At 46.9% G+C, this 22511-nt stretch overlaps 1 long non-coding RNA gene across 1 annotated transcript; it reads right to left on the reverse strand.

The window, feature by feature from the left end:
• Nucleotides 1–14541: 14541 nt before the first annotated feature.
• Nucleotides 14542–15548, reverse strand: LOC143144865 (uncharacterized). The gene is made up of 2 exons (XR_012991547.1): nt 15159–15548; nt 14542–14930 (listed from the first exon to the last, which is right to left on the reverse strand). It is a non-coding gene; the product is annotated as an uncharacterized LOC143144865 (long non-coding RNA).
• Between the last annotated feature and the right edge of the window lie 6963 nt (nt 15549–22511).

The raw sequence follows: 22511 nt of genomic DNA on the forward strand, positions 1-22511 counted from the left end.
TGGGCGAATATCGAAAAATGTCACCCGGTAGCCGGTGCGTCGACGAACAATACTTCCGAAAGCGAGTCTCGGTAATGATCGTATCGCTGGAAAAGTTCTGGTTTGTTCGGTCGGTGCGTGCGAAGGCCGGAGCTTCTTCTCGGCGAGACGCGCAAGAATGGCTGCCGCCTACATTAGAAATTCCACGGAAGAACGTTCTCTGCTTACAGGACGTAACGTGGCGCGTCGTTAGGCGTGTTTATCGAAGCGGAAAACGCGTCGATCAAACGCGTATACCCGCACACGTTCCGGCGCGTGTTTTCCCGGTTTGCACGCGCCCGCCGCGGTGTGTAACGCGCGCGTGTACTCGCACGTGTGGGTAACCGAGAGTAGGCGTGGGGCGGTACGCATGCGCGGGCCGGATCTGGGCACGGGACGGTTGAAAACGGGCTGCGCCGGCGAGCGAATTCGAACTGCAACGCGTCACGCGGCCGGATAGGAGTAGGAAATGTTTGCCCGCGGATCTGCAGATTGCGTGAGTTTATTGCACACCGTAGCCGCTCGCTCTCCCGTAGAAGCACAATCGATATCGTGTCCAACCGTGTTCTCCCTCCTCTGTCGTTGGTGGCGCGCACACCAACGCGCGTGTGTACAATGCACACGCGCATACGCACGGGACTGTACGGTGCGCGCACCGTACACAGGTTTCTCATCGGTGGAGGTCGAGGCAGGTGAGCGAGCGTGCCGTAGCACGTCGCGCGTACCTACCAACGATAAACGCAACCTCGAGTAACGCGACGAGCCCGAAGATCGATATTCACGGTTTTACGCGATGAATAGGATAATGGACCGCGAACCGAACGACGTTCGACTTATTTGCTCGCCAGTTATATTCTCGTTAAACACCGATCGACCAACCGACTCCCGTCGCTCCGCGGAATTACTTTTCAATGGTAATTCGTCGTCGGGAGAGCAGGTTCGTCGATCGGTGAGCTATACCGACGTTTCGTCGGGAGAGGATCGAATTTCTCGAAACGTCCGAGCTTGGAAAATTGAAAGGGACGAACTGCGACGAGAAAAGTCCGAGCTGCGAAGAGTGTCTTCGAGTTTGACGGGTGTTTGAGAAATTTCTTTTTCTTTTTTCGTTGAACGATCCGTTTTCACGAGGGTAACGATATCGGTCGTTAGTTTACGCGGTATAAAAATGCGCGATTTCCCTTACGAGCTCGTTCGTCGATTCGTGCGAGTTTTAGAGACTTCGCTCGGAGGGGGATTGAATTTCTCGGCCGAGGAACGATCGATTTTCGGGATCGACCTGTGTGAGGGCAACGGAACCGTGACGAGGGAGCTTTGGAAATTAATTCTTTCGAAAATAAAAAAAGATTCAGAGCTATAAAGAACACCCCTCCGAGTTAAACGGTCGCGAGAAATCTGCCTTTTCGATCGTAAAATCCGTTTTCACGAGGGTAACGCTATTAGTCGTTGGTTTACGAGATATAAAATCACGACCGGGAGTGAAATAACCTTTCCCAAAAATTCCGATCGATAAAATTGGTTATCGATGTAGGTTCGCTGCGAAGTGTTGCTCGTTTGTCTCCCGTGTTGGGCCACGATCTGTACCAGGTGACTCGATGTTACAAATATGATAAATTTAACCGTCCGTTTATCGAAAAACCGATAATGTCGCGAATAGACCGCAAAAATTCTAACGAAGATCGTTTCTCATTTTTCCACCGTTTTTCTATCATCGATTCGATTCGAATCGGCGTAGGAAAATTTTCGAAAATGAAATTCTGTTTCTTTCACTGTGAAATTTTGCAATATTCGCGATACCCAGCGTACCATTCGGAGTTTCGTAGCGTAAAAGAATACGCGGCAACGGTAGTTTGTCAAAGTAAAAGATTCATCGACTTCCGGTCGATCCTGTCCATGAACGTATCGGGTATTCATAAATCGAGTCCCTTTCCCCCGAGTCGCTCGCTTGATTTTAAACAGCGGGAAGCGATGCAAAGAGGAGAATTATGTTTATCGTTTTCAATATCGCCGAACCGGTCGTAAATAAAAGACGAGGTTCGATCAAACTCGGGCAAAGGAATTCCAGCCGAGGAGCCGAGAATACGAAATTCGCTTCCTCGTAGGGAATGTACAGCCGGAACCTCGGTGTTACAGGTTTTCTATTATTTCCTTCTTTTTCGCGTTGTTCCTGTTTCAAAACTGTGTCGCGTTACACGTCTGGTTTGTCGTCATCTAAGATATTGGATGTTGTCCTGGGAATGTCTGTCGACCCGAATCCTCTTTCGCGCGGTCGCCCCAGCTCGTCGTGCTTTCTACCGAAAATATACGGACCGATTCGAGAAAACTGTCGCCACTTTCCAAAGTGACCACAAATGACGGAGAGAAATATTTTTAATCGTCGCTTCGTACGAACGCGACGGAACGAGTAATCGAAAATTGGGAACAACGAGAAGAACGTGTCTTAAAAATACATTCGAAGCTCTTCGAAACGACGGCATTCCAAATTTCGCGAAATTATCAGCTACCGATGTTTACACACCGTTTTAAATATTGAACAAACCAGAACGAGCAGAATCTCGTTCGGTCGAGATCTTACCGCGCGTTACAAAATTCTAGGTTCTATCGCGAATCATTTTTCTTTCGAACGTTGCAAATCGCGCGTGTACAATAAGTGCAATAACGTAAATCAATGTTGACCGTGTACACGAACGTGTTCCGGTACGAATGCACAAACGGGTGATATTTCACCGCGTACTCTTTCACCGTGAAAGTGCGTTATTAAATTTATGTATTTATTTGGCGTGTTTTTATTTCGAAACGTGCTCGTTACAACTTTCGCGCAATTTACAAACGATCGAAATCATGAGCACCGGAAACGTTTACCGTTCGCTTACCGAGACCGATAAACGCATTATTGGATTTTTCCTATTCAATTAACCATCGTCGATTTTATCGCAACAAATGTTCGTTTGAACAATTATACAGAGTTCGTTTAAACGAAACTGTACCGAACGATGAAAAAGTTTGGAAAAAGGAGTCACCTGGGAGTTGAATCGACCGATACGCGGTACGGTGAAACAAACGTAGAAATAAAAAGATACGACAGCGCTCAGCTTTGCAAAAAAAGAAGAAGAGAAAGAAATCTCGAACAAACATCGGTCTAAATATATCTTTCGATACGTTGCAAAAGTTCCCCCGTCGATAATTGGGCCGTCAGCAACGCCGAGACGGACAAGTTCGCTTCGTCCCGTGCCACGATCTCGAAGGAACTTAGTTTCCGGCGGAAGTTCGCGACTCGTCCCACAGTGTCGCGGAACTTTCTCGCTGGAATCTTTCGGCTAGAAGGTTGCTCCGGAGTTTTACGTCGAGCGCGGCCGGTTTCGCGAAGATAAATGGCTCCTACGTCGGATAAATTAATCGGAAGTCGCTAGCGGGTGGTTCGCGTCTCGCGCGTATGACAGACGGCATCGGCATCGGCATCGGCATCGGCATCGGCGTCGGGTGTCGGAATCGCTCGTAAATCGCGCGACTTATCGGTTCCGCGATTGCTGTTTCACGCGTATTAAGCCGTGACAGCGACTTTCCGACAGTTGGCTCGCTCCATCGTTTCGAGCGCACGAATCAATCCTCGTGGAGCTACGTACGTACGTAGACCTGTCGCGCTCGGAATCGAAAGCAGGGAATTTTATTTCGGGAGGAATATATCGCGGTTGGAAATTTCGTTACGAGGGAAATACACGGTAACGATACGACTCCATCGCGTCGAGAAACAAGAAGGAAGAAATCGCAAACGAGAACGCGATTAAACGCGCGCGAAAAAAAAAAAAAGAAAAGAGTAAAAATTTCTGCGTCGTGTATACGTTTCCACGTTGAACGATAAACGAGTTATCCGGGTGATCCGCTGTTAAATGCCTCTGTACGTACCGAGCGCGACAGATAAGAACCGCTATCCGAAATATCTCGTTATCTATCGTTCCGATTAAGAAACGTTCCGCATCGAGTACATTGTATTCGTGGTGTTTCATCGAACCAATACCTTCTTTTTAATTATCTACCTTTTGTATTTTTAGACCTTGCGGAGTAACCTCGAGCTTTTTTAAACGACGATGCGTATGTTCTTTCGGTGTCGCGTCGTAGCCGATAAAAAGACAAATTCGACGATAAGAGGAAGGTCACCTTCGAGCGACTTTACAGAAACACGCAACGCGTTTGAGAAACTCCACGGTCATTTTTGCGTCTCTGGAAACACAAGATACGAAAATTCAAAAAGGCATTCTTTCGATGTCTTTTCTTATTCTTTCCATCGAATATACAAGTGACCAGATATTTAGCAGTTCACTCGATCTGTGAACAAAAAACAATAATTGCGTCACGGGATAGAAAGAGCAGATAGAAAAGTTCAGGGACAAGGTAACACCAAGAACGGAATCGGAACGAAACGAAAGGAAAACGAAAGAGAATCATCGTCGTTAAGTGATCGTTAACAACGAATTTCGTAGCTTGAAAGCGTTCCAAATACCTCCTCGAGATTCTCCGATGCATCCGCGTGTATAGATGAAAATGGAAGAACCGGGCGCGAATATTTTTAGTCGTCCGGCGCGTAAATATCCGATGACGTCAGGAACCCGGCAGACGATCGCCTTTGTGTTTTCCGTAGCGGCGAAATCCACTCGCGGTAGCGACTTCCTTTCCCTCTCCGTCGCTACGCCCCGCGTCGAAGTTTCACCGGCAAACTTCGATGCCAATATCGCGGACCCCGAGTTTCGGGGGACGTATTTGTACGCCGAGGTGGCTCGCTCGCGCCTCTACGAACTTCGCGTCGCTTTGACGCGAGGATTTCGTCGGTGCACGCGCGTGCAACCTGTCCACCGGAACGAGATCGGTTTCGCCTCGATACGATAGTGATTCTTCCTCGCTTATCGATCAAATTCGTGCAACGGATACGCGATGTCCGTGAATCCTGCTCGAAACGTGTTTACGTTTCTTCGATACTTTTTTGGGGACCAACTTGTGCGTTCTTATCTCTCGTTGCGTCTTGCGTATAGTCAGGATCTTTTTAACAGAGAGGATGGTTACTTTGCTTTGTATCGATAAATAATTTGGGAGAATCTTAGCGAAGAGAACGATAAGATACTCGATTAGAATATAGAGATGAAAATTTGTTTTGAAACTACTCCTTGCAAAATAATCTCCATTCTTGATTACACTGTACTTTGTAGAACTCCTTGTACATGTGTCGTTCGCTTACGGTATATCGATCCTTCGTAATTATACGAGAGGACGTATATTTCTCGTTTCGCGTTACATGGATAGATTTAGTTCATCAGATCGCGTTTTTAACGGAGGTAATTCAATTTCCTTGTTCCACTCGGCAGTAGTAGGTCGTAGGTAATACTTACCGAACGGAACGATGAGATGCGAATCGTGATCAATGTTTAATTCACAATCTAGGAAACTTGGTTCCCGGGAGTTTTCGAACTCTCGTGTTCCTTGCAAAATAAGCTCCGTTCCCGGTTACACCATTCGTTATAAAACTCCCCGTATGTGTCCAACTTCGCTTAGATCTCGATCCCTCGTAATTACGTTTTAATCTGGACGTTTCGTAGCTTTCAAGGTGCACCGGAATGGCCGAGAACGGTCGCTTCGAAAACACGTTTCCGGGGCTCCTATTGGATCGACGCGGGCCGGGGATTCGGGAACGTCGTAAATATTGTTACGAAATCCAGGCGCGAAAGTATCGCTGGAAGTATTATTCGTATTCCCGTGGCACGCGAAATCTTTCTCTCCCTCGTTCTCTTTGGCTCTTACTCTCCTCTCTTTCCCGCTCCCCTCTGTCTCGCACACATTCACACACACACGCACACGTGCAATCTTTCTCTCTCACTCTCGTTGTTTCTCCAGCTCTTCTCCGTTTTGCGCGCCGCGTGGCCACCGTGCTTCGAGGAGGAAGATTTATACGCAAAAGTTGCGCGCGAGATCGGCACAGCCGCGGGTACAAGGCACGTACGCGAGACCCGTGCCGAATCGATGTAACGCAGAAGTTCCTGGGGACGCAGCTTGCAGCCGCGACGCGACGCGACGCGTCACGGACCTTCCGCGGCGTCGAATTATCGGACGGGAGCGCCGACACACTCGCGACGCCGCACCGATATCCAGCTAGATATCGCGTTCGATCGTGTTCTCGGTGGCTCGCATCGAAACCCGATCCGACGAGGCTCGCGAACACCGAAACTGTCGGGAGGAAAGTTTTCCCTCTCCCCCGAGAGGGGAAAATTCCACCATCCGCGTGTTTTTCCCTGCCGCGTGGAATTCTACGGTTTCCTCGGTATTGCTCCTACGGTCCACGAAAATTGTTCTCCGGGTGGCTACGATCAAAATCGACGAGCTCTCTCTATCGTTCCGGAGCTTTTTACACGGATTACGAGCTCGATTTTTCAAGTTTCCCACTTTCGACCATTTTCTCGCGATGAAAAATAACGATTCGAAAACGTACCTGGGTATTTTGCGCGTTGGGTGGAATACGACGCGATATTAAAATTTCTTCCGAAAGGGTATTTCTTGGTGGGTACTTTTTTAAATTGTACCGGTGAGTATCAACGTTTAAATTGAACACGATTGTGGACTCGTAACGTATTTATTTTTCGTTTATGTAAATGTAATTAGGCGCCAGAGACTCTCACTCATTGTTGCGTCTCTGCGAACACGTTTTTGTCATTTCTGATTTACTTTCCTTCCGATGTCTGCCTATCGTAACGAGAAAAATAATCTGCACGAATTTATTTGCAACTTTGATAAACAACTGTGTTAAAAGTTAAAGTCGATGGAAAGCGAAACGGTTGTACGGTACAGAGTAACGGTCCTCGTTCTCGTTTTTCGTTTCGCAGCAAATAAGAGAATATTTGCTCCGTTGAATATCGATCGATGAAGTCTCTTTTTTTTAAGTCGTTTTTGTTCAGACTCTCCCGGGGAAATTGCACCGCCCCGCGTGTTTTCCCGTCCGAGACTCATCCGCGCGGAATTCTACGGTTTCGTCGGTGTTACTCGAACGGTCTGTGAAAATTGTTCCCACCCGGGCAAACCGGGTCCAAAATCGAACGAGTCTGGTTTCGCGTACGTTCCTCTTTATCGTTCGGAAGCTTTTGCGGCAAATTCCGAAGTCGATCCGGAACTTCGAAGGAAACGCTGATTCAAACTCAACGTGTGACCGAATGTATCCGCCAGCTATACAGAATTTTCGATAAACTGCGAAAATTCGGTTTGCGGCGAGAACTAGGAAAAAATACGCGACGCAACGTTCGACGATAAACGTTTCGCTACGAAGTTGTAAACAACTATTGGACGCGGAAAATACGTGGCAACGCATATTCCGGCGTAGAGAAGGTCGACTGTGTTTATCTGGTAACAATTTCGTGTAAAAGAAGCGTTCATTGCCGAACTTTGCGCAATATTTTTTTCTAATTTTTGTCTACGGGTCGAGTCCTTGTAACTTTACTGGAAAAAATCGGGGACTCCCTGTAGAGTCGAGCTTGTTGGATCCGGTATGATCCAACGATGAGAAAATTTCTTTTAACGGCAAATTTTTACGTTACATTTTCGTAGACACTACCAGTGGATATTTATAGAGAAGAGAAAATTATTTTGTAAAACGAGTCTCTTGTTTTTCGTTCGGTAGGAAATAAAGGAACAGTAGTGGATAGAGTCTCTTTCTTCGAGGCGCTTTTATTCGGACTTTTCTTGGGAAATTGCACCACCTCGTGCGATTTTCCGTTCGCGACTCGTCCGCGCGGAATTCGGTTTCGTCGGTGTTACTCGAACGGTCCGCGAAAATTGTTCCCGCTCGGGTAAGGGGGGATTCTGAGTCCCAAATCGAACGAGTCCGGTTTCGTGTACGTTCCTCTTTATCGTTCGGAAGCTTTCGCGGCAGATTCCAAAGAGGATTCGGAATTTCCGAAGTTCCGAAATTTGGAAAGTTTTCTCGTCGCGTAGAACGCTGATTCGAACTCGGCGTGTACTTCGACCGAAAGTATCTTCTACTTACGGATTCGAGTACGGCGGATGTCGGTACAAGTACAACTCGATGGTGAAATTTCTAGCGGATGCAATTCGCGAGTAAATTCGTAGCTCGTGATATTTTTCAGCCAGGAGAGAGAACGTTTCATTTTTTCGTTTCGCAGAAAACGAGAAAAACGTTCGCTCGGTTGGATATCGGTAGAGTTTGTTTCCTTTTTGAAAAATTACAAAACAATTTCACCGATAAAAAAATATTGCTCGGTTGGATACCGATGAAAGTTTTTCCTTTTTAAAAAGTTAACGAGAAAAAAAGGAAAAAAAAAAAAAGAAAAAACTTTACACTTTGTAACCCCTTTCCTCGATCGGTGTACAATGTTCCACGAGGAACAAGTACAACGCTTTCGCGAACAAGTGGCGTTCTCGGGTCGAGTTTTCGCAAAAATGAAATATACGTAGCGCGGAATTAATTTAGCGAAAAGGACGTCCGCGATGGTGCTCGAGAGACGCAACGAATGCCCGAGGTCCGCAAAAGACGCGCTGTGTTTACCACTTTCGCGAAAACAAGATTCCAACGGAAAAGTAGATTAATTTCCAATGTCGCGCGTTCTCTCCGCGGTGAGTTTTTTCGGTGTCGGTGGGTGGGCGTGGGAGACTCGACCGCGAAGTCGGGTTACGGTATTTAGGCGCAAGAAAGCGGGCGGGGTGAATTCCACGGGGGATGAAAATTAACGAGCTCTCTGGCTCCGGGGCGCGCGGTACCGCGATTTTCGCGAGTGTGCGGTGGAATATTCGCCGCCTTAGGAATCCGTAGAAATTCTTGTAGCTACGCTTCTTACCTACGGTATCGCGTTTCGTATCTCGGCTTCCGTGGCGGCTCGAGGAACCAATCCAATCTTCCGCCGTGCCATTCCGCACCGTGTATCCACCGGTTTATTTTCTTCGTTATCTGTTCGCGCGGTTCGCGCCCGTTGCGCCGGTTATTAACCGCCCGGGCCCTCTTCGGATCTCTTGTTCTTTCTCGCTGGCGAGTTTCTTCGCTTTAACGCGTTCTCGGGACGGTGAAGAACAAGGAAAGGGAAAAAGAAAGCAACTCGACCGCTACCGCTACCACCGCCGCCACCCTCGCGGCGCTTGGAACGGGCGGTCGATCGTTTAAAAGTCGATAACGAATCGGGGCGCATCGGCAAAAATACCGTTGACTCTTCCGTCGACGTCAAAGAAGCCCGCTGACGCGTGCAACACGCCTTTGTTAAACTTGCGCCGTTCTCAAAATAAAGATAGAGGGTACCGCGCCAGAAGTAGGACGCTCCGTGCGACGATCGCTTTTTTCGGATCTTCGGAACACCACGCCGCGGGTGTGTACTCTCTTTTCGAACACCTTCTATTTTTGAGATCATCGACCGCGGAAGAACGTAAAATAAAACGCGCGGAGACGGAGACGGGTCCCGATCGACCCATTCGTGCGTTTCTTCGTCTCTAGGAGAGTCAGTGTTTTCGATCGATTTTCATCCGAACGTGAAACTAGGATCTTTCGGTATCTTCTTTTTTAACGGAAGCTCGAGCTGAGTCTTTAACGATCGAAAGGAGAACATTACAAAGTATAATGCGGTAAGATGCATAATATTTTTGGCAAGTGTTCTCTACGTGGGATTTACTTATCGTCTTATCTCTTTTTGGAAAGTTCTTTTGGTATACAGCGTAATCGAATAGAAAGAATAAACTCTTTCCGCATTTATACACCGTGGATCGAAGAAAAAAATTCCGTTCGCACGCTAGAAAAACTCCACGTACATTTATTCCGCAAGGTTCGTTCGAGTCGCGCAGTTACTCGGCCAGAACTTTTATCCGTGAAACACAATTCGATCGTAAGTTTTATCGAGCAAACAACGCGTCGAGAGTCGTTCGTCTTTTATAGATCGCTCGAAATTTTTATCTCCGACGAGAATTCTCTTTCTCTCTCTCTCTCTCTCTCTCGGGCGGCGTGGCGGTCTCCGGGCGGGTGTAACGCTCGATGGCAGCTGAAACTCGTCGATTAGGGAACCGTCGAGCGAGATAAGCAGTTAGAAATTGATGGAGCAATTCCTCGGAGCAGCCCGATGAACATCACCGTAGCCTCGCGATACCGCTCGAAACTGGCACGAGCCGGGGAATCGAAGCAGTTTAACAAGTATTCGCGCCGAGTTTCGTTCTGGCAAGATGCACGGCCACGATCTATCCGCGAACAAGTTGCCTTTATTACCGCAATAGCCCGCGCGTACCATGAACGACGGGACGATAATACGTTTATGGCGGTATTAAACTTGCCACCGCGGCGGCATTACCAACTTTCTTACGCGAACTTCCACGCGAGACGAACAAAACTCGAACCCCCCCATCGTCGTCGCTCTCTCGCTCTTTCCATCGTGGTTCTCTCGTTCTCCCCACCGCCGCACTTTTCTACCCCCACTGTCGTTCTCGTTCCTCCCACCGTTCACTCTCGCTACCCCCACCCTAGCGAGCAGTCCTCGTTAATAATATTTCGACGATCGTTCCGCACGAGATCGCCCGGTTGGATCGCTGTCGGTTCTCGTTCGCTTCGATCGCGCGAGTCCGGCTCGCGGAGCCGGTAAAGCGGCTAACAGGATCCGGTTCCCAAAATCGAACAACTTAATTCCTTAATTGAAATTCGATATCGTGTTTCCGTGGCGGAGCGTAAGCGCCTCGGGCGTTCAAATTGGATGCAACAACTTTCCAATATCGCCCGAGAACCCGTCACTGTGCCGCGCGGGAGCTCGTTTTCTGGACAATTTGCTCTTCGTTGTTCGAGGCGATTGTTAGTCGCGATAGCGGACTCGACGTACCGTTCCGTTACCTGCTCCACGTGCTATACACGGATACAAGATTCGTCGAATCTGTTTCCGGATCTAGACGGAAGATGCTCACCGTTTCGAAATTCGGTAAGCCGAATCGAACCGCGCGACCCGGATCGAGCTGTTGAACGCCGGTCAGAAGGACAACGGGAAATTCCGTGCGGTGCGGAATCAAAGTTTTCCACGCGACGCCTTCCCTCCACTGTCTTAACTCTGCTGGAATTGTTTCGAAACTTCGAGAGCAAAAATAATCCAAGTTACTTGCAGTTGACCGAGACCGAGGTTCGGGGCGGTAGTTGTTCTCGATGATTCGAGTACGATCAGGGAACCGGTGAGTCAAACCCTCTTCGTGGAGGCAGCTGGTAGTGGATACTTTTCGGTTCGCGATCTTCGGATCGATGGGGTTGTAAGTAATATAACTAGACACTCACGAGTTCTATTCGTGGAATTTTTCGATAGGATTGGGTTAGATTCACCCGTTAGAAACGATATCAAATATTCTTACGATTGCTGGCGATTAGAGTCTAGGATCCTCTGTACCCTTTTTTCGATGATTCGAAACGACAAGAGGTACAGTAGAATCGTTCCAAGTCTAGCTCTACGATTGCGTTGTCGTACTTGAATCCACATTCTCACATCGGTTGCGCAAGGTGGTGGAAAGAGGGACCGAGGTTCAAAAGGTTTACATCGATCACGATTGATCTTTTCGGCGTAAAATCGATTATTAATTTTCGTCGCGAACAATTGCGTAAGTTTACCGAGCACGTTCGATATTTATTCCTCGAACTCCGCAGATTTTCCACCGATACGTTTGCAAATGAATGTTTAACGGATCGAATCGCGCTTCTGTTTCGAGGTGGACGCGAAATGTCACGGTATCGCGGGTCGTCGTGATTCGCGCGACTCGATCGACGAACAAAGTTCCAAGTTTCGGACGACGCGAAGGAAAGTTCGCGCGACAAAGGGTCGGAAAATCCACGGGACAAAGTCGTTCCTTTGTTCCGTTGATAGCGCTCGCACGCGTTCACGACCGGACGCAATTTATCTTTCGGATGGACGGTTGATTTTGATTCGAGGCGGCCCTTTCACGACCGATCGCAATTACCGAAATGGACGAAGGTCATTTTTTTCCACCACCCCTTTTCACGAACCGATTTAATAAAATCGGTGAGAGGGAGAAACAAACGCGAAACGGAGGGGGTGGGTGTTCGAAAAAGGAAAACGAAAAATCGACGGAGCGGTGATTCTATTATCCTATATGTTCTATTAAATTTACGTGCAGGCTTTTGTACGCGTATATCGCGATATTTTCTCTCTTGCGAGGACTCCTCTGGCGGCGCGGCACGGCTCTCGACGCTGTGTTCATCGATCGCGAAACATTTTGCTCTTTGAGTCGGCCGGGTGCTCGTTTCGCGCCACGTGAGGGGGGAAATGTTCGCGCGCAATTATAGTCGGTGCCTCGGCCTTCGAAATTCCAATCTCTCTTTCGACGTAGTTTCCGGAAAAATATAGATTTTCGAAACACGGTCGACCCTCGAACGATCCGATTTTCAACAACGTCGATTCGATTTTACACGCTTTTTTCACAGCCTTTGAAGTCGCTCGTCAAAGCTCGATTGTTTCATTTTTTAATAAATCTTTTAAACATTCTCCGCTTCCATATTCTCGAAAATACAACCGGATCCACCGTTCGGCTTCGCTCGAATACGAATTACTCGTCGTTCCCGGTCCTGTGTACAAAAAGTCGCAGAGATCTCTCTTCTTTGTACGTTCCTTTTCTTCCGTGGTGTAGAATATCGATCGGATCGCGACGTTTTCGTAAACAAGCGATCAATATCGACTCTCGACCGAGAGAATCCTCCGCGATGCTTTCAACGTTCGATGGAGAACGGATTGCGCGGGAAAAATTCGACAGTGACGAAAAGAGGGAGAAACGAATAAAAACGAGTAGACGATAAATCGCGTTTCTTTTTTTCTTTTTTTTTCTCAAGAAACGTTTCCGTTATTTTACGAAACGGGGGATCGAAAACGGGGAAACATCGTCGATGTTTTACGACGCGTCGTGCTACCCCACGGCTACCTTCTGTTACCGGTCCGCTCGCGCGTTGCGCGCGCGAGGGCACCCGATCGTGTTAAACGATCCAGTTTATCGAAGATCGTGGATCGTTTTTCGAACGGCCGTCACGAACTCGATTTTTTGTTTTTCGTTCCACGATCGCGAGCGTGTCCGATCTGTTCCCGCGAGATCGCGCGTAATCGGTCCGCCATCTCTTTAACCTTTAATCCGTCGGCTCGACGTTATCCGTTCGCGCGGATCGTTAATTATCTTCTCCTTTTTTTCCCGCTCGGGATCGACGAGGCATCGAGCACCGATCCGTCGGTTATCAAGCGTTCGAGGCGACGACCGCGGGGACGCAATCGCGCGAAAAACCCGAGAGAAGAGGGGTTGCTGGTGCACGGAGAAACGTCGGGAGGCGGGGTGGTTTCTGGGCGATTTGCATCTCGCGTTCGCCTCGTTTTTCGCGACGGTCGAAACCCCCTCTGTATTTACGATCCGCGTCGTCGAACGGAGAACGCCTCGCCGGGGACGTTCGTTCCGACGCGCATCGCCACGGAAAGTTATTTCCGTCGTTATTCTCGTTTCCGACGCGGTTCCGTGTCCACGGCGTCGCGGCTGCTTTTCGGAACGAAAACCGCGAGAAAACCGGGGGAACCGGACGGAAATAATGGCCGAGCGGAGAGATCCCGTCGACGCGCGCGGAATTTAATAGAAAAATTTTGTCAGAGACACCCACCCCCTCCCCCCTCCCTCCCGCGTGAATTCTACCGCTCGAGAATTTTATTCTGCGAAGCGTTAGGAATATTCTCTGGCAATTTTTGTTTTTTTTTTTTATTTCGTTTTTATCGAATCGAAGCAGATGTAGTTCGAAAAGTATTACCTATCTGCTTGATATTTCCGATGATTCTCGAAGGACAAAGATAAAGGATGAGGTGTCTCTGCACGTGTGTACGCGCGGAAAAGGAACCGGTGTACGCAAATGAAAATATTTGAAGAGTACAATTTCAGGGAAACCGAACCTAAGAACGAAATAAATTACGGATTTTTTGAACGTGGAATCGAAAATTTTGTACATTTTTAGACAGTAGTTTGTTCTAAGAAGAAACTAATAGGAAACATTTACGAAACGGGACGACAATTGATAGAGGTATGTGAACTTCGCGAAGAATCTGGTAAGTATAAATACGAGGAAGTGGGACGAGAGTAACAACGAACGATTTGAAAGAATCATAGGACGGAGGGTACAGAAAAATTTGTCAACGTTGCTCCACATCCGCTCGATGGCGTTACGTTAGCCAAAGAGAGTCCAAGATCTCTAATTAGCGCACAAGACGCAACGCCTTGTAAAACGTCGAGACGCGTAGATCTTCCCCCGTTTGGATCCAGATTCAGCGTTTCACGATATTAACGGTAATAATAACGTCTTTTTTTACACTGCGGTAATTTAAGTTTCTTCGGACCGGTCGTTCTCGGAGCACGGGAGCTGTTTCGCTCGAACGCGTATCGAACGTTTACTCGAATTAAACGCGTCGTTGTTCTCGCTCGCGTATAAAGGGTTTCTCCGTGTGCGAATAAGAAAAAAAAAGAAAGAAATAAAAAATACACAGTTTCTTTATTCCCTTCCTGTACACAGTTTCGCTTTCCTTTCTTCGCTGGTCGACGTAACGGACGTAAATGCACCGAATACTCGGAGAGCCACGTCGAGACGTCCGTTTTCTTCTTTCTTCTCGGAAGGCAAGTAGATCGTACAACTGGACCACGTTTGCACCGAGTTTACGCGTGTACTTGGCGCGTCTTTTTTCACCGGTTGGCGATCGTGATTGCGGTCTCGCGGATATAAATGGCAACGCGAGGCTCGTTGCTGTCTCGAACGTTGATCGATCGAACGATTCGTTGAATTTCAGCTCCGATTGGAAAGTCGACTTTCGATCGCGGTTGAAAAAATTTGAATACGGAAAGTACGGAGGAACCGATGATCGATCATTGAACACTTTCGTGGTATTAAATTCGCGAAGAAGCTGCAACAGAGACGGTTAACGACCATTGGTAGACGCGACTACGCGTACGTAACGTAACGAAGTCGAATGAACCGCATTTATTTCTATATTTTCCAATGCGCGTAAAAGATACGCAGAATCGAGAAAGAATAATTCGCGCGAGTACTCGTACGTTCGATAGATATTTCGTTCACCACCCGGTGTGTAAAATCGTCGCGTATTTCGGAAGCTTCGAAATTCCTGGCTCACCTGTTTCGAAATATCCAGCTTCTCGGGTCCATTGTGCAGCGGGGTGATCGATGCACCCGGGACGAGCCAAAACCGTCCCACGATTCGGAAGGTGTTTACATGAGAATTCGTGCGCTAGCGTCGTTCGTGATTTCTTCGTGTAGCGCGGGTCCGTAATCCCCCTGTCCCTCGTCTCTGGTCCCCCTTCGCCCGTACCTCGTCCGTCCCACCGGCACGAACAACGATAATAAGAACGGTGCTCGTGAATTTCCAGGCCAGCGACACCGTTCACCGAGAAACGCATTGTCGTCGTCCGTGGGATCGAAGGTAAAAACCATAATCCACGCGGAACAAGAGTCAACGAGTCAACGTGGGTGGCTCGGACGGGTCTTTATACGGGAGGTCGTTTACTCGCGGAACCAGTCGTGGATTATCCTCCGGCTGACACACACTAGACAGCAAACTTCTCTGTTTCTCGCTTCTTTCGCTACCCCGTTTCTTCCTCCGTTGAGTCTTCTTACCCCGCGAGTAGACACGCGAGTCAGCGTTTCGTTCTTCCGTAATCGATCGGAGCTCCCGAAAGATTCGCGTCGTGCCGATTCCGACCTCTTCGGGGGAATCCCCAATGTCGCCCGGAAGTATCGCGATGGAAATTTTTCTCTTCGCTCGGGAGAACGCGCAGTCTTTGGAATTTGGTATTTTTTTTTTTAATTACTATTTGATTTTACGGAAAAAGTAAATTTTGGGCGCATCGTTAGCTCTTTGAAAGTATCGATCGAGCTCTTTTAAATAAAAGACAACTTTTTCTTTTCGCTAGGGGAAACGCGCAGTCTTTCGAATTGGGTATTTTTTTTTTTAATTACTATTTGATTTTACGGGAAAAGTAAATTTTGGGCGCATCGTTAGCTTTTTGAAAGTATCGATCGAGGTCTTTTGAACAAAAGACAACTTTTTCTTTTCACTTGGGGAAACGCGCAGTCTTTCGAATCGGGTATTTCTTTTTTTAATTACTATTTGATTTTACGGAAAAAGTAAATTTTGGGCGCATCGTTAGCTCTTTGAAAGTATCGATCGAGCTCTTTTAAATAAAAGACAACTTTTTCTTTTCGCTCGGGGAAACGCGCAGTCTTTCGAATTGGGTATTTTTTTTTTTAATTACTATTTCATTTTACGGAAAAAGTAAATTTTGGGCGCATCGTTAGCTTTTTGAAAGCATCGATCGAGCTCTTTTAAATAAAAGCTAACATTTCTCTACGCTCGGAGGAATGCGTAGCATTCGGTAAAATTCCACGCATTGTCGACTCCTTGCAAAACGATAATTTTCCATCGAATCTTTGAAATAGAAAATTCAAACGAATGCACGCGAACCGGAAAACCAAAGCGAAAAAAAAAGAATCGCTCTTCGCGCGTCAATGTTTACAATAAACGTTCCGACCTTGTATTCGGGTCTTCCTCGATGCAAACGATTGCGCGTTTGAAAATGAAATTACGCAACCACGATATCGTAACAGGTTCCCCTACAAGTACGATTACGTTTCTTTTTTTTTCTTCTTTTTTTTTTTTAATTACAGTTCACCTTAACCTTTCCGTGCAAAAAATGTTTCGCTCGTCAAACTTCGCGCATTTATCTACGTACATTATAAAATAATAGTTTGCACGGTTGCGACCACGGTTTTTTTTTTTCTTCTTCCTTTTGATCGCGCTCCGTTATCGAACGAATACTTTCGATCGTCGACGCGCACGGTGTGTCCGCGTTTAACCTTCGCGATGTAACCGCGGATAAATATTCATGATTCAATTTCCCAATGATGTAACACTGCAACGCCGTTGAGCGAAGTTGACGAATGTCACGAGTCGCCGTAAATTTCTATTCGTTTTTTTCCCTATTCTCCTCTCGTCTTTTTCTATTTTTTTTTTTCTTCTCATTTCGAACGAGAAATTAATTCCTCTTTTTCTTTTTCTTTTTTGTTTTCTTCTCATTTCGAACGAGAAATTAATTCCTCTTTTTCTTTTTCTTTCTTTTTTTCTTCCCATTTCGAACGAGAAATTAATTCCTCCGCGGTAAGGTTACGTTCGATCGTCGAGATTTCTTTACGGGCGATCGAAGTTCGTATCGAGTCGCGTTTTATTCGCCGATAAAGCTGAGCGATCGCCGTGGATCGTGGCGGCACGGGAACAGGACATCAATGGATGATCTCGCGGAGGAAGCACTCGGGGTTAACTTTTACGGTGCAATTAACGTATTTATGCGGCGCCCCGCGAATAAGAAACGCGGCCCTTGAGCCTGCATCGTTAAACGCGAGCGGTAAACCGGACTCCTCGGACTGCTCGATCGACGAGAAAATAAGCCGGTCGGGCTGCCGGGAATTCTAATGACCGACGTAGCCACGTGAATTCCTCTCTTTCGTTCGTATCGGGAGCGTACCCGCTTAATACACGGGGCAAGAAGGTTGCCAGCCACGTTGCGCAATCGTTACCATATGGTCCATAAAATTAAGGCCCGCGAAACGGTAATCCGGCGATGCTCGTCGTCCTGCTCTCCTCGCTATTCGTGCATCGTGTTTTTGCCCGCTCGAACCTGCTACTTTTTTCACTCGTTCCCCGTTACGCGGGGATAATGTCGTCGAGCGAAATTAATTATTCCAGCGAAAGAATTACAAACGGTTTCGCGATGCTTCTCGTGCGTCGATCGAGAAAATTTGTACACGTTCGTCGCAGCGATCTGCGTACGATAAACGCGATTCGAACTTCTGGTATCCGCTCGAGATCACGAAGTAACATCGGTATCTCTGTACAGAGTCGTTTCTCTTTACGATTGAAAACGGATCAATTACGCGTGACTTTTCGCGACGATTCTCGATCACTCGAGTATTTCCACGCATTTCGTATTCCTGCTCTCGAGCATCCTATTCTAATTGTTCCGCTTCGAGAATTCTTCCAGGATGTAGAATCGAATCAACTTTCAATTTTTTGTAATCGTTCCGCCTCGATGTTTCTTCTGCTTTGCGATTTACCACCGCGTATCGAAAACTTTAGAATTACCTTCCACTGTTCGATATTCGTTCACACGAACATTTCACTCGATTTCAGTTCGAGAACCTTCCAATTCGAAGATTTAAAATCGAATTGATTTTTAATTTCGATAATTGTTTCGCATCGATTATTCTTTCGATCATTTTTCAATTTTGATAATTCGATAATTTAATCAAGATTTGACTCGAAAGCGTGTCGAGAGTTTTAGAGTCGAAAGATTCATAAACCGTGTTAATTTTCAATTTCGAATCGCCCTGTCTCGAGAGGACGATACAACAATGAGCGAGACTTCTCGGCGTGAAGTTCGGTGTTGGCGATTTCCCATCGCTCGGAACAGGGTACAACGGGGTTCGTTGATCGATAGTCGATTCGCGAAGAAACGAAATTACCCTGACCATCGGTGCGCGCGCTCGCTCCTCTCGTCTCGTCTCGTCTCGTCTCGTCTCGCTCGCTCGTTCGCGCACGCTGACTTGGCCCGTTGTTCTTTTCTTGTCCGACGTCGGCGGATTTCTACGAACTTTTTCCGGCTTTCACTGTCGTGATTTTCCGCGTTCCGCCGCGTGGAAGCGCCATTAAAGCCACCAGGGAGGGGATCGGGGCGACCCGCGATCGATTTCGCGCCGCTGCAGGTGCACACGCTCGACGAAAGAACATTCCTATCCGTTCCGCGGCATCGGTGCTTCGAAAACGAGGATATCGACGGGAATATCGATTTCGAATATATAATAACGCTTATTATACTCGAATTCCAAAGAATAAGCTTCCGTTTACCGGTCTGTCTATCTCGTCGCGTCTGTCGGAATCTATTTACGGATTTCGAACGGACAGAACGAACGAACGCGTCTCGCGACTGTTCACGAGTTCACGATTTTGCGAAACGATTCTCCAATTTTTCGAGGATCTCGATTCGTCGAGAACGCATCCGATTTCCGTTCGTCGCGTTTCGTAGCGATTGGATCCGCGATGCTTGGACGGACCACGGTCGATATGTATTTTTCGATCGTTTGCAAATATTCGTATATAGTCGGAAATTTTTTTTTGAATATTTGTCACGTACAATGAGGAATAAAGAAAAACGAATAGGAAGCGTCAAAAGTGAATTTCTCGCTACCAGAAGTATCGTTTCTTTTCCTCGTTAATAATTCGTTCCGTATCGCGTCGATATTTATATTTGAAATCTCGATTCGTCCAAGTCCATACGTACCACTTGTTCCAATAACCGACGAAACAGATTTTACAATCGACGTCGTGCCACCGGCTCGATCGATCGCGAGCCCTCTCCGTGAATTCTTTCTCGTAAACGCGGACGTTTATACCTTATTTACAACCCTCCTCGATCCAGTTCCTTTCAACGAGTAATTTTCGTTGGGTCGGTGAATAGCGTTTTGTTACGTACCGCGGTGACTCGTTTAAAAATTCTTGGCTCGCGAATTCTATATTCTTTCGTACGCTGTTCGTTGTTTCGGCCACTTGAACACGGTTTCGTTTGTTTATCGACCGGCACGGTTGGTAAAAATATCGGACGAGGAATTAATTTAATACAGCGAGGCCCAGTTATCCCTAGAATTCCTAATTAACAGGTGACTCTACCTTTGGAGAGTTTTCAACGGGGAAAAATATTCCCAGCCGATTCCTCGGCCAACTTTTCCACGATCCGCGACGAACATTTTTCGAGCGTTTCGCGTTTCGTACGAACCGAAGTCAACGGAGAATATCCGCGAGATTTTTTGGGGGAGTGAAAAACCTGTCGCGAAATTTCTGGGGGAATTGGAGCGTCGCGAGAAATCCTTGGTGAATTTTCCGTCGTGTTTTCGTTTACCATGGTTCGCGGAAATATCGCGCGGTAAACGTCGAATGTAAACCGAGCCAACGACGAACTTGGAACGGTATCGTTTACTTTGACGAGCGAGGTTACGATTATTTTAACTCCGTTGCGACAACACGGTGATTCTTCGACGACGACGAAATACCGACGGGACACGACGATCGTCCCCTTAACGGACGATGATTAACGAGCCCCGTCGTTAAAATCCCCGACTTTACGCTGTCGTTTGAGATTAACGGCGATCGGTGTGGTTCTTCGGCTCGAGGTGCACGATCTATACCGATCGCCCGTGGACAAAGTAACTCGCGGTACGATAACATCGCGAGCGAGTGGACCGTTGCTCGGATTCCTCGCGATTCCTTTTTCTTCGGTTTCGAATTTGATCGGGAAACGATAAACGTTGAGAGACCACCCGATATTGAATATTTTAGAAACACGGAACGGTATCGTACAGGTGGATTCGTGTAGCGAATTTTCATTTTCGGAGTGTGCAATTCCAAGACAATATTTTTGCGAGTGGCTGTTGAAAGAAGAAAATAATGTTTCGCGGTACATTTTTCTTTTTGATGTTAAAGGGTAAGGTAGACCATATTTTTCGAAACGTCTCGAACTTGAATCTTTTTGAAAATACTAAACATCGTGCTTGAGAGTTTCTCTAGTGGATTCTCTTTGTCGAAGTATGTAATTATCGTAACGCGATGTCTACACGAGCGAAACGTAAAAAATAAAGTTTTAATTAGACCACGTTTCTAAAAGTGCTCGATAATCGAGTATTTCGAAAACATTGAATATCGCAGTACCGCGGAGGGTATTATCTTTCGTCCGATACGACTCTGCTCGAATAACCCTATCCTTTCGCGGGACAAGCGAATATCCCTCGTATTCGCGGTGGTTCCTTTTTTCTCGTTCGAATGATATTATTTCCTCGGTCGAAGGTCGCGGCTCGAAACTTCTCGAAACAAAAGCGTTGAAAACTTTCAACGATGCGGACGATACCTCGTTGTCGAGTCGCTGAGAGAACCGTGGAGAATTTTCACAGCTTCCGTCACCTTGTTTGTCCCCTCGAACCGTGAAACTTTATTTTTAGTAAGTTGGTCGCGAAACAAAGATGCAGGGTGTAAAAAAATCTTTCATCGCGAGCCGTTCAATTGCAAACTTCGGACGGATTCCTGCTACCCGAGTAGAATATTCCAAATTACCGACACCTGGTGTTTGAATTTTCGAGTCGCCGAGATTCTCGAAAGTATTTCTTTTAAATTCTCTCGAGCGACGAAGAATCGAATTGGAAAGAAGTATCCGAGGACCGAGAGAGCTTCAAAGGAGAGATTTCTTCTTCGAACGAGAACAGAAACTTGTTCACGTGGGACACGTTTCCTTTCTTTCTTTTTTTTTTTTTTTTTTTTGTACAAACGCGCGCGTCAGAATATCAATCTACGGTCTGACTTCTCATTTATGCATTTTTAAGGGTGTACGCGTTCCAAGAATGAGAACCGCGGTGTTCGCATCTGTGTCAGGGATAGCTGACTGGTCAAGGTTGTATTTTATACACAGGATGGCTCATACAAATATATATATATACATGTACGACTGTTCGATTATAGCCAACTTATATCCGTTTATCTTTCCGGCTCACGGTGGCCACCTATCGCAGTGCAGATCCGTGGACGAGCGATTGTTGATCATAACGCTGAACGATCACAAGTCGAAAAAAAGTAGGTCATCCGATCCGTACGCACTGTTTTCCCAACTTCGAAGAGCCGAATCTACGCAAAGGCGCACAACTTTCCCGATTGTTTGCACTTTCCTAAAATACATTTTAAGAAGACTGGCGCGCGATTTAAAGCACCAACGAACCCGTAACAAGTAATACCTTTTAGAAAATTTCAAAGTGGCCGATCTTTTCCACAGAATTTCCACTTTTCTCTCGAAAAGCTCACCTTCGCGGAACGAATCAACATTTAACCGATTGGCAACATTCATCCACCGTGTAAAAATTCTAATTCGATTCAATTCGAATCACCAGTCCCGGAGACATCCACTCCTCCGTGGCCAACTAGGAAGTGTACGCGCAACGTAATGCAAGAACGCTTGTATTTTCCACGCCGGTCAACATTCTTTTACGAAAATTGGCGATAATATCCCTCAAGGTACGTACTTTCGACGCACGTGCGTAACATTTGTATCGTTCGTTTCGACGTCGTTGGAAAAAATTCTCGAATACCGTCGAGTTTTTCGGCTACCGAAAAACGTTGATTCCCATCTCGGAACATGGCACGCCATTAAGAGGAGCCCTCGTGGGTGAATTCAGGGCAACGGTATCCACGAGAGCGAAACTAAATGGAAAACGTTTCCCAAGACCCGAACACACCTACGCGAGAAACACCGAGAGAATCGGTACATCACCGAGGAACCTTTCGCGGAGTAATATCATTCAATGGCAGAGTACCGCGGCACATATTTACCACGTTGAACGTTCGTTTCGACGTCTTGTCGTTGCACAAGGCTCCGTTGGAAAG

The sequence above is a fragment of the Ptiloglossa arizonensis genome, chromosome 3 (genome assembly GCF_051014685.1).
Source record: "Ptiloglossa arizonensis isolate GNS036 chromosome 3, iyPtiAriz1_principal, whole genome shotgun sequence".
Lineage (NCBI taxonomy): Eukaryota > Metazoa > Arthropoda > Insecta > Hymenoptera > Colletidae > Ptiloglossa > Ptiloglossa arizonensis.